This window comes from Diplotaxodon limnothrissa, linkage group LG8 (genome assembly GCF_057381915.1).
Source record: "Diplotaxodon limnothrissa isolate DT_005_m linkage group LG8, D_limnothrissa_male_GT1.1, whole genome shotgun sequence".
NCBI classification, from domain to species: Eukaryota; Metazoa; Chordata; class Actinopteri; order Cichliformes; family Cichlidae; genus Diplotaxodon; species Diplotaxodon limnothrissa.
The window spans coordinates 19,692,632-19,705,766 of record NC_140603.1 but is presented as its reverse complement, the minus strand read 5'-3'; positions in this window follow the sequence as shown (position 1 = coordinate 19,705,766).

Genomic DNA, 13,135 nt, shown 5'->3' with positions numbered 1-13,135 from the left:
GATCACCCAAGACTAAAGTTGTGGTCAGACCAACATCACCATCCATAGTAGCAAACTTCCAGCACAGCTCAAAAATGTGTTTGCTAAATTAGACTTTAAAAAATGGGGCAGTCTGAAATGTTGGGTTGCTGAGTACTCTGTAATAAAATTTGAAATTGTCAGGACTTTAAATTTGTATCTACATTGCACTGAAGAATGGGATTGTTCATGCCAAAGTAATCAATTAATAGAGGAGAAATATAAATAAATATTATGTGTCACGTGACCAGTTCTAAACCTTCCAGTAACATTGCAGTCAAAGGAGCTTGGAAAAACTGACTGAGAACCTTCACAGACATATTCCAGTAACATTGCACGGACCTTTAGTCAACATCAGGCTTGTGCCCGAGAGACGATAAAAGACTTTGCACAGAATGAGAGGATTATGGGAAGAAAAGGAAATATGTGGATATATTCCAAGCAGTCAGAAAGTGTGAGTGACAGGGTCAACAATAGAGAAATTAGCTGTGCTGGAGAAAAAAGGCAGATCAGCAGTTTCAAAAGGTTGGCAGGGAATATAAAGTCAAAGAGCCACAAAGGGAGGAATGGAGAGAAGCTCGCAGCTGGAGGATGGCGAAAAGATGGCCTGGGAGAAATGAGAATGTTGATTATAAAAACTTTGACTGAAAATGCCACTTTAGAGGCTCAAAAAGGAGTTCAGCTCTGGGCTACTGTTCCCATAATGAGGGCACACATTCAACATATCGTTTTAGGATGCTGTTTTCTCTTTTGGTGTAAATGCAATGATTTACATTGATTCCCATGACTAAATATATAAACTGTGTTTAAGGCTATCAGCAAACTGTCTCTACAACATGTCTCTACATACACTGAATTAAATAAGGTGAAAATAAATGCATCTCACAGTTTTGTTTAGTTTTGAAGCCAAAATGTAAAAAAAAAAAAAAAACACAAGTCAAATTCCTAGCAGTCATGAAGAAAAGATGCAAATAGGTGCTTCTGAAAGCTGAGACAGAAGAGGAACAGACTGTGCTGCAGCTCAATAGCAGAAAGACTTGATTCCTTTATTATTCACAAGGACATGATAAACCACATTGGCTGTAATGACATTCAAGCAACCACCTGCTGTGGTGTCGTAGGGTACTTAGCTGCATATGACACTCTGCATTTATCCTTTGCAAATATACAGTACAAAGGATCAGATGACTTTGCTTTGGGGCCCTTCAGATGGGGCACTGGGGACATAGACAGGAATGTGAAGCCAATCAAGGTGCACATGGTTGACAATAGCGTTTTTTCTTATTCTTTTTCTAAATCATTTTTTTAAATCATAAAATAACCCTATTAATTTGTGGAAGCTATAAAGTTTAGCACTGGCTTCTGGGGGGGAAAAAAATCTTCAAAAAACAGCCCAGTCAGCAAACCCAAGGAAAAGTGAGGTAATGTTTCAGAGGATCAGCTTGCTAAAAGGTTTGTATCAAAACTTGGTTTCATGTGTCATTTGAGACATGAGGGGAGGCAAAGGTTAAAAAGATATTTTTTCCATCCATACAGGAATATGTCTTATTGATTTTGTAGAATATCAGCAAAATGATGAAGTGATTTGATTCATCAAAGTGCTGAAACTTACTGAAAGTTACTGCAGATTTGTTGGCTGCACATCTGTGATGTGAATCTCCTATTCACCACAATCCAAATGTGATCTATTGGATTGAGATCTGGTGACTGTGGAGGTCATTTGAGTACATTGAACTCATAGTCATGTTCCAGAAACCAGTTTGAGATTATTTGAGCTTTGTGACATGGTGTGTTATCCTGCTGGAAGCAGCCATCAGAAGATCGGTACAGAGTGGTCATAAAGGGACAGACGCGGTCAGCAACAATACTCAGACTGTGGTGTTTAACAAATGCTTAATCTGTACTAAAGGAGTCAAATTGTGACAAGAAACTATCCACCACACCATCAAACCACCTGGAGCCTGAACCACTGATACAAACTACAATGGAGCCACGCTTTCATCTTGTTAACACTAGATTCTTACCCTACCAACTAAATATTAAACACTGATGTAGACCAGGCAATGTTTTTCCAGTCTTTTGTTCTTAAATTTGGTGAGGCTTCAACATGCATACCATTCTTTCTCCTTTGTGATTATTATGTGGAAAAATCTCAGCAGCAGTTTCTGAACAATTAAACCATGCTACACTTAACATCACTAAAATCACCCTTTTTTTTTAATCCATTTTGATGCTCAGTTTGAACTTCAGCAGGTTGTCCTGACCGAATCTATATGCTTATAGTGAAAACACCAAATGTAAAAAGGCTCATTTACACCACTGAACCCTGCTCTCAAAAACTGACATAGACATAACACTAACTTTCACCACTTATTTCTCAAATCCAGATACACAAAGTTTTAAAAACATGTTTAGTGACTTCTTCTGTAAGTTTGGAGCTTTACGTCACCGTCTTGGTTGGCTGGTTGCGGTCAATAGACTTACATCAGCTAGCTTCTGTTACCTACCTAGTAACAGAACCAATAACTTGGGGGGATATAAGGACACTAAAACTAAAAATCAGCTTAAGGGGATCACTTTTGTGCTGTCCCTGGCTGCAACCAAGGTTAAATATAACCCTGGTGTCCACTTTAACACTCTGTCTCTTAAGCAGTAAGTGTTGTTTCGTTGTTTGGCTTGATGCACTGACAGGGGAAACTACACCTGGATGATTAGATACTATTTTGTGTCCCCTGGAGCTTTATTCTTTTACTCTGCAGCACCACCACCAGCCAAAAGCTTAATGACAAGATACAAATTACCTGCCAATTGTTAGCATTCTGATGTTGTTGTTAAGCTAGTGCCACTGTAGCTGATTGCAGCCTGGGGTGCTAAGAATCTTTGCAGCCCAGAAAGGATGCTGGCCAGATTTCATGTTCTGCTGATTCTCTTCACTCCTGATCCTGTAGTACTCATAATTAATTTCATTTCTAATTCCACCATTATTCTGTTCTACATAATATGATTAAAAATTCACTCTCCTCTCCTTTTGAGTTCCCACGTCTGTTTGGTTTCTTCCTGTAGCTCATCCTACACCATCCCTCTCTCCTTCAGTGGCTCTACTTTTGGTTTCTTTTGGACTCCTTGCCTGTCTTCGTGTGCTGCAGTCAGGCTCATCTGTCTCACTTGCTGTTATGCAGCACTGTGCATCATTTTCTTTTCTTCCCAGTTGTAGCAGATTCCTTCAATTTCAGGTGTGTAAGACACATAAGGTGCAGGAGATGACTTCAGCAAACTGCGGTTTACCCTCGAGCACACAAGGAAGAGCTGCAGTTCACGACTGTTGATGAGCTGTATAGCATGGAAATAACCTCCCAGCTTATCCTGTAGATAAGCAAGCAAGAGGGAGGCAGTCATTTGCCAGTTAGTTAAGCTTTATAGCTGCACACAGTCAGCTTTTGGAGGCAATGGAGGAGGAGAAGGGGTTAGAAGAGGATGAAAAGAAGTAAGAAGTCAAAGGAAAGATGGAGGAGAAGAGAGAGATTTATTTATGCTGCATCCTTAACTAGGGATGTTATTATAGCACAATAAGAGCTGCAGACAAAGTCCAGATTATACTGTTTGGAGTATGCAGCAGCTTATAGGCTGAATCATTTTATCAGTACTGAGCGTAACCCGCCAAAAAAAGAGTTTTATATTTATCAAGAATATTCTTAATTTTTCTCCATGTTGCAGTGGTTTCACTGTGCCAGTAATTTACATATTTGTGTGTGCAGAGATGTAGATCAGCATCACTGAATATTAATTGTTCTGTTGAGAAAGGGTAACTGAATGGGCTGCAAGTGAAATTGAATTTAACCGCTTTTCTTAGGCAAGTTGCTGCAACTGAAGCATGAAAGCTGTGGATTAATTTGTTGATGCGAATTCCATTATTCAAACCGCTTATGCAAGTTCATCAGCAGTTTGCAATTTCATTTTAGTAAAGTAATCATTCTTGCTTTGACCGAAAAACAACGGCGAGCAGAATCACGTTTCCTTCATGGCATAACATGCTTTGAGGGAAAAATTTATGGTTGTGTAGCTTTGCAGGTCTTTTTAAAATGCTGTGCTGAGGAAATTTTCCCTAACTGCATCAAGTTTTCAAGTAATGCTGAGGCAAACTGAAGTAAGCGGCTGTAAAACTGTGTCGCTTGTGAAACATCAGCAAAAAGGAAGGAAGTGAAGGTACATCTACAGTTCATAGCCACCGTGTCACTATGCATTTCACTGTGTGCTTTCCCTTTTTTAAGAGCTGTTTACAGTGAGAAATCAGGATGAAATATGCACATGACTCAGTTAAGTGACTGTAATACTAGTCTATACTGTCATGAGTGGCAGAAGAGGACCTAAATGTAGACTTCTGAGGCAAAAAGCAATAAACAAACAAACAAAATCAACATTTATTTAGCTGGACTATTGAGTCCATAGCAGAAAATTAATTGCAGAATCCAAAGAAGCCTAACAAACAATAAAACCAAGGCAGACAGCAACTCTGCAAACACAGAATAGCAATTGGGGCAGAGTGGAGACATCTGAGAGACACAGCTGAACTAAATCAGATAACAAGAGGTGGTGAGGTAAAACTAAAACATGGCACCGGAGACAAATGACTATCAAAATAAAAACAGGAAGTAACAAGACAGAAAAACACCACACAGAGACTCTAAGACTTGACAGGGAACAGAGGGCAGGTAAAACACAATGTAGCCTCAAGGACTTAAATCTATTTTATGATAACACAAAAAAACCCAAAATGGATAATCCAGAAACACAATTACACAAATCACAAATAAGAAAACTGTTAACAAAGGACTAAGAACAGCCCAAAAACCCAAAGCGCTGGGTCAAAGAACCCAGGACCACATAAACACACAGAATCATTAACAAGCTCTAAGAGTCAGACTCATTATACTTTTTCTCTTGTATAGTGCTTAACAAATTTGTTTGACCACCACACAGTGGAAGGCTTATATCACATCGGCCCAAAATGAAAATTTTAATGATTCTGTGATGGTTAATCCTATACTATGTGCTGAGCACATACTAATGCACTAATACTCAAATCTAACATTTATCGGTAACCACAAATGTTCAAATTTACTGTTTTACAAAATCCTAAAAAATGGTAAAGCACATTATTTTTTTTAGTAAGATACTTGTATTTCTGAATAGATGAACTAGTTTTACTGGCTAAATGTTGTGCTTGAAGTCCAGTGTGCCGTCTCAAATTTGGGTATCAACACGTGAATTCAGATTGTTTTTTGTTTAATAAATAGCAATATATGTCTTAGTTCTGAACACAAATGTTCAGAAACCTCTGAAAATGTTTGCATTTCCTGTTTTTATTACAGGTGGTCTAATAAATGAATTAAGCAAATGTTTATATGCAGCATTATATCTCTCCATCTCTTTCTCAAAACCTAAAGAGCCGTGGGCACCTGTTTAAACTAAAAGGCAGGTATTTGTGTCAGAGTGGGTCACTTGGCCCTTACACCACGTGTTTGGGAGTCTATTGTCTCTATACTCCCAGTGAGGCTGGGGTGTGAGTCAGCGAGTGGCAGTGCCAACCCTTTTTGGCATGTTGAACACAAATCTCAGTGTCATTCTGGCCAGCTGCCTATCCTCTCCACCTAGCCTTTTCTTTAGCCATCTCATCCCTGACTCGCTCACAGAATCACTGCTGCTGACAATCTGGTTTTTCTTTCAGTTGCTCTATTGCTGTGTACTGCAGACGCATAATGTACTGTGTCCTGCTCCAGAGTGAGTTCGATCGACTTTACAAGAAGACATCTTTTCAAAGTCTATCATATTAGTTATATTTTGCTCTCGTGAGAAAGAAAATATTGCTAAAATGTAAAGATATATTAAAGACTCTCTCCACTTAAAATTACGTTTATAACTTTTCACTAACATAGTGATACCAAAAGCTTGTGTTACCTACAGTTAGTGGTGCTTTTTAGGTACACAGCAAGTATATCATGTATTTTAAAAAGCTGTTGTGATTGCATCTCATAATGTCTTCTGCCAGCATTTATCAGACTCATGGCTAAAATGATAAAGATTCCTACCTTCCACTGCCAACATCACCTCAAAACGCAAAAAGGAGTTTGCATCATTATCCAAAGTAAGAAACCGAGTGGGTGTAATTGTGGACGTGACAAATTTTCACTTAGTTATGACCTTACTCAGTATGAGCAAATGACATTTTGTTATTGTTGACACACACACACACACACACACACACACACACACACACACACACACACACACACACACACACTTTCATTCCACATCTCTAAAATGTTTTCTTGAACCCTCAGCCTTAAAGCTGTAATGACCAAACAAAATAGCTTTCATGTTGGGCTGGATTTTGAGCTGGATCTCACAGGGAAAGAAAAACACATGTAATCATTGGCATAGAGTAAATAGAGTAAATCTTTAGGCAACAGCAGTCTGTGAAGAGACACTGTTTGGCACAGTAGAACTGCCTGTGAAGCTAAATATAGCTGCCACATTTGTTTAGCGAATTATTCCTATGCAGCATCAGCAATCGAATCTAGTTTTGTATGTCACATCTTCTTCTTCTTCTTCTCCCCCCTTTAGGGATCACCACCGTGGATGATCTGCCTCTGTCTCACTCTGCATATCCTCCTTCAGTGCATCCATGAACCTTCTCTGATTTATTCATCTCTCGGCCGCTCCATATTCAATCTATCCTTTGTCCAGTATATCCCCTACCCCCTCTTCTGCACATGTCTTAACCTTGTCTTCAAACTAGTCAACCTGAGCTGTCCCTCTGAAATATTGATTTGTAAACTTGTCAGTCCTGATCACTACCAATAACAATCTGAGCATCTTCAGCTCTGCCACCTTTAGCACCAAACTCCTGTCTTGTTAGCGCCACCGTCACTAAACCATACATCCAAGCAGGTCTCACTACCATTTTATAAACCTTCCCTTTCCTTCTTGCTGCTATCCTTCTGACACAAATCACACCTGACACTCCACCCACTCCACCCTGCTTACATGCACTTCTTACCTCTATTGCGCACTGTCCATTGCTCTGGATGGTTGACCCCATTCGACCCTCACTATCTCTACTGCCTGCATGCTCACCTTTCTATACATCTTCCTCTCATTCACACACATGCATTCTGCGTGGGCTTTCATTCCTCTGCAAACATCATAGTCCACGGAGACTCCTGCCTGACCTCATCTGCCAACTTGTCCTTCAGCACTGTAAACAATAAGGTTCTCAGAGCCGATCTCTGATGTAATCCCAACCCCACCTTGAACCATCCATCGCTCTTACCTCACCCTGTCTCGCTGTCCTCATACATGTCCTGTACCACCCTCACATATTTCTCTGCCACTCTGGCCTTTCTCATGCAGTACCACAGCTTCACTCTTGGGACCCTATCATATGCTTTTTCTAGATCCACAAAGACACAGTGCAGCTTCTTCTGATATCCTCAATACTTCTCCATCACCACTTTCAAAGCAACAAAAGCACCAATTGAAACATTTGAAGCTGAAGTACTGAAAATGGTTTCTAAATGAAGTTATGATGATGATTATTTGACTTGTCTGCTTCTTTACAACGATACCAACATCCCCTCTGGCCAGGAGTTTGTTCAGTTAACTCAGCGGTCCCAACCTTTTTTGCGCCACGGACCGGTTTATGTCCGACAATATTTTCACGGACCGGCCTTTAAGGTGTCGCGGATAAATACAATAAAATAAAATTAGTACCGGTACCGAAAAAAGAAGATTTATTCATAACACACGTGAAAAGACCCAGGAAAACCAAGTTAACGATAAAAACGATAACAAAATAACGCTGAAAACCGATAAAAACCCTGAAAACCATACATTTCACACCTGAGCCTCAACTCTCGAGGCCCGGTACCAAACAACCCACGGTCCGAGGCCCGGGGGTTGGGGACCGCTGAGTTAACTGACGGCCTACGGTTCCCAGGAGGGAGAGCATTTCACATTTTTTGGTGAAATAAAAACCAAATATTTGATGGTTCACCATCAAATTGATGACTTTCATCAGATGTAAACCTTGGGCTGAATTGGGTTTGAATTATATTTGATCCCCTGTCTTTTCACCACTATCAACACCGTTAGGTCAAATTGTAGATAATATAAGTTATTGACAATAAATACTTTACTGTATGGTTATCTATCATGTAATGGCCGTTCATTTCTTTTTCATGTCCTGCTCCCTGAGCTTGTAGTGAGCTGTGTTGCTCAGCAGGTAATATGCTTTCTTGCTCCAATTAGGTCAGAATCATTTTCACATAATCAGATTATAGTCAGACAATTTAATTTCTTGTTGTTAATAACTTCTAAAATTGTTATTAAATTATACCGTAGTTAAAGACAGGTCTGCGTTTGCTCCACCTGTCACCGTGTCTGTTTGCTTCTGCCTCGTAACACAAGAAAGGATGAGTGTGAGTCTTTGATTCATCTTACAGTCAGTTACCTGAATAGTGTCGCACTGATGTTCACAACTGCTTTTTACTGCAGGGAAAATGACACATTCCTTGTGACCTCATGACAGTTGTGGTGTATAAATAAATCATACTGTTTTTAGCAAAGTTTGACATCTCTTTCTTTATATTTATATTAAAAAAATCTTTTTAGAGGACCGCATCTACAGTGTGATCATTCTGAATGAAATAAGATTTCATTCTCTACACTTGACTTGGTTCCTTCTCTCATTTCACCATCGCTACTCTCTCACCCCGAAAGTCTCACTTGGATCCTTTTTTTTTCATGATAGCTCACACTTATATATTTCATAGTTCACACCTGACCTGGTAGAGCAAACACTGGGGACTCTGTGTTTTCACATTGTCATTAAATACTGTCACTTTGTAAATAGAATGAAAATAGAGAACCACACGTGAAGTTGGAATAAAAGAAAGGAAATAGATCCGCTACAAGGCAAAAAATAAAAAATAAAAAAATAAAATCCACACAGAAAAAGTGGGCCATGTATTCCATGTGGATCAAACTAGCAATGAAAAACTCTTCAAAGTGATAAATAAAAAAACAAGGCTGTTTCACACACGAGCAAACGTTTGCTTGTTATATCATGAAAGAGATTTGTCTCCTATCAGGAATTAGTAGGTTAACATTTGACCCAGATACAGCGGAGATCTGAGGTTGTTCATTACATCAAAGACTTTAAATTAAGCTTTCTCATTTAAAAAGAAAATGATCTTTAAAATAACACACTTTTTCACTGAGTGGCTTTAAGGCTGAGTTGGCCTCATGAGACAACTGAAATATGCAATTTGTCTCCTATTTTCTTATTGCAGGCTATTCAGATTCTTAATAATCTTCCAAAGCTTATTGCACTTGGCAACTTTTTGTGCTACAGTGTCCAGCATTGTTATTTCCGTCTCTTCATGGAGAACCTTTAGACCTGTATGACATGTTTTTATTCTGTGAGCAGTTTTCTAAAGATACCAAGTCCTACATACTTCCCATTACACAAAACCATTTAAAACTACAGCATCTCTTAGAGATTAGTTTAGTTTCCAAGAAGTAAGTTTGTGTTGTGATAGCTATTTCTGCTCTCGGGCTGTGTTGGCAGCAAAGAGATTTGCACTGTGTGCAGCACACGAGATAACATGTGACTGTCCTTAGTGACCTGCACAGGCTGGCAGATACTCTCAGACTTTGCTATGTAACTGCTGAAAGTGTCTGTTAATCTATGCTTAGTCTGATCAACGAATTTAGCATTTCAATCCTATGACTGTCATCGCTTTTATAATTGTCACACTCACAGTGGTAAGGTTTTATTTAAAGGAACAAGTGGACCCAAAGGAACTAGAGATACTTTCTTTCTATATTTATACTAATATAAATATAGAAAGAAAGTATCTCTAGTTCCTTGTGGCCTTAAGGCGATGCAGTGGTTAGTACTGCCATTTCACAGCAAGAAGGTCCTGGATTTGAATCCAGCCTTGAGCCTTTCTGTGAGGAGTTTGCATGTTCTCCCCGTGTCTGGGTTGTCTCCAGGTATTCTGGCTTTGTCCTACAATCCAAAGTAATGCATGGGGTTATCTAAACCGGCTAGGGCAGGGATAGCTCAGTAGGGCAGGGATAGCTCAGTAGGTAGAGTGGTGGCCCCATGATCGGAAGGTCGGGGGTTCGATTCCCCTGAACAACTACCCTGAGGTACCCCTGAGCAAGGTACCGTCCCTACACACTGCTCCAGTGGCTGCCCACTGCTTCACTGAGTGAATGGGTTAAATGCAGAGAGGGATTTTCCCCACGGGGACCAATAAAGTACACTTTCTTTCTTTCTAAAGGTATTAATGTGGATTTAAATATTTGTCTGTCTCTATGTGTTAGCCTTGTGACAGACTGGGATAGTGATCATTGGGTTACAAAAAAAATCCCTGCAGTCAGTCACCAGCCAGTGGTTTTTTGTGGTCCCTCACAGTTGTTGACATATTTTTTTCCCTTCTGTGACTGGGACCTAAATGGGAGGCTTATTTGAGACAATCTATCAGGTTTTCTGTTGCATCATTTAAGGCTTTTTTTAAAGGCTTTATACAGATTTTCCTTTTTTACATATGCAATACGCTTTTGCTGCTGAGAATACAAATAAACAGACTTCAGTATGAATGAAGTGCAGCTGAACAAATACATAATGTAGTTCAATCATACTATTTATTCTTATAATTATATTTGATTTCTTTAATATGACATGGATGAGGCAGAGTGATAAAATAGATATTGGTGTTGCATTTATCTGGTGTGATTCCTTGGTTTTGAAGATAGAAGCAGCATTCAAAAACTGTGGGTGTATAATGGATGCAAGTGGGTGACAATGATAATTAATCTTTTGGTCTACACTGACATGATGGCATTGCACAGCTGCTGTAGATTCATGATGTGTTTGAACTTCACCAGGTTATGTCGACCATGTGTGCATGAAAGAATGGTGAATGAACTGGTACTTTTACAACACATTTTAAGTCAGGTAAGCAATCAAAGCACATTCTACTACAAGTTTAATTCACCCAGTTACTCATATATTCATACAGAACTTTGTGACTTCTATGTCTTTGAAAAGCACTATATAAATAAACCTTACTTACTTGAGCCACAGCTGACCCATACATTGATGCATCCAGTGGCTGGTTGGATATTTGCATCATCAAGCAGTACTTACAGTTTTTCTCAAATGCTAAAACACATTTCACAAACGTTACCACCAGGTCCCCCAATGTCCAAACACAACACCCTTCTCTAAAGCTACATAAACACAACCACACCTTCCCACTGCAAAACTCAAACTCCCACACCAAGAGAGCAGCTCGAAGCTGTCAAAACTGTAAACACTATACACAGCATTACAAACTACAGCAAAACAATTGAAAACACAATGCTCAATTTGTGAGAAGGTTCTTTGTTTCATAACTGCCAATGCATATTTTAGAAGCTATACAGTAACGGATCGTCGTAGATCTCTGCAGAGGATTAGGCATTTAGATTTGTGAGTTTCATATGAGTAGTATAAATCTATAGAAAATCCTGCATGTACGTACACTACTGTAACACAACTCAATGCAAAAACAGAATCTATTGCACACAACAGTAATCTTGAAAACATGAACAGGGTGTGAAGTGTATTTACGTTATTCACACCACACACACACCACAATCACTGTGCGGCATCATGTCGCTGAGCTGTTGCTCGCATCTCGTCCGTAATGATGGTGCGAGGTTGTCTTGCTCTCCCTCCTGGACCTTCTCCTCTCCCATGTTGGCCTTCTCCTCTTCCTCGTTGGTCGCTCCTCTTCCTCCTCTCATTTGAACTCCTCTTCCTCATTGGCCTGCTCCTCTTCTTCCAGGGCCAGCTCTTCTCCCTCCTCTGCATCAGATTCCTCTTCCCCTGACTCTGCCTTCATCCATTGTGTTTGTTTGGACTCTTCAGCATACTGTGCACTCTGAACTTGCTTTTACATGTGGGTACAGCATTAGCAACAAGTGTCTTCAATTTTGAGTCATTGTGTGTAGTGAATGACGCCAGGTGTGTTCCCTGTGTTCAAAGATTGGTGACTGTGGCAAGCATTTTGCATCACATGGGCTTTCATTTGAGGATATGAGCAGAGTTGTTTTGCAACATGTGTTTTAGCAAGGAAAAATGTGTTTAGATTTATGAGTACAGAGGGTTGTGTTTTGTGAATTGTGTCTTCATGTGACATGTGTTTATGGTACTGGAATATGGTGGCTACATTTAGTAAATGTGTTTAGACTACTGGTCATTTGGGTTACAGGATTGGCTTTTGTGTTTTAACATTTGAGAAAAACTGTAATATAGAGGCCGGTAAGTGTATATCACTTTTTCAAAATTTAAGTTCTTTTTGCTTCTGAGACCAATAAAAACATTTTAGCTGACAAGGTCAGCAGATGACTAATGCATTCATTACAACTCAATGTTACCCAGATGAATTCTGGGGTATAATGCTTGTTTAATGCTTAATAAAAGCTGTTGGCCACATACAGAGAAACCCCCCGGCCTGAGCAATGTGTGCATTCTTTTGAAGTCGAGGGTCTAATGATAGAAAGATAAAACTTGCATCAGGAAGGTCATATGCAGCATAATCTTCCAATAATGGCATATAAGGACAATGACTAAAGAATTTTGATTGTGCTTTACAATGACAGCAACCCAGCAAACTTACAGTAATCCTCCTGAGGATTATGATAATGTTGACACTATTATCCATGAGTTCAATAAAGTCCAAAAAGTGGATTGAAGAGCAGATAAAAAACAAGGTTGAGTGGTAGGTGTTACAAGAAAAGGTGCTTTAACTGAAAACGTACCTAACAAATCTTTAATCTAAAACAGGGAGCTAGCAATGACCTGATAAAGACAGAGGGAGAAGAAAAGGCTAAATACAGATTAACACAAAGTCAGTGATAGAGAGAATGAGAACCCCGACTAAAACCAATCCAGTTCTTCATCTGTTTCTTACTATATGTAATAAATTGTACTTATTGGTGGCTGAATGGCACCACAAGCTCTGGAGGCAACAAACACAGCCCAAGCAGAGCCCAACTGAAG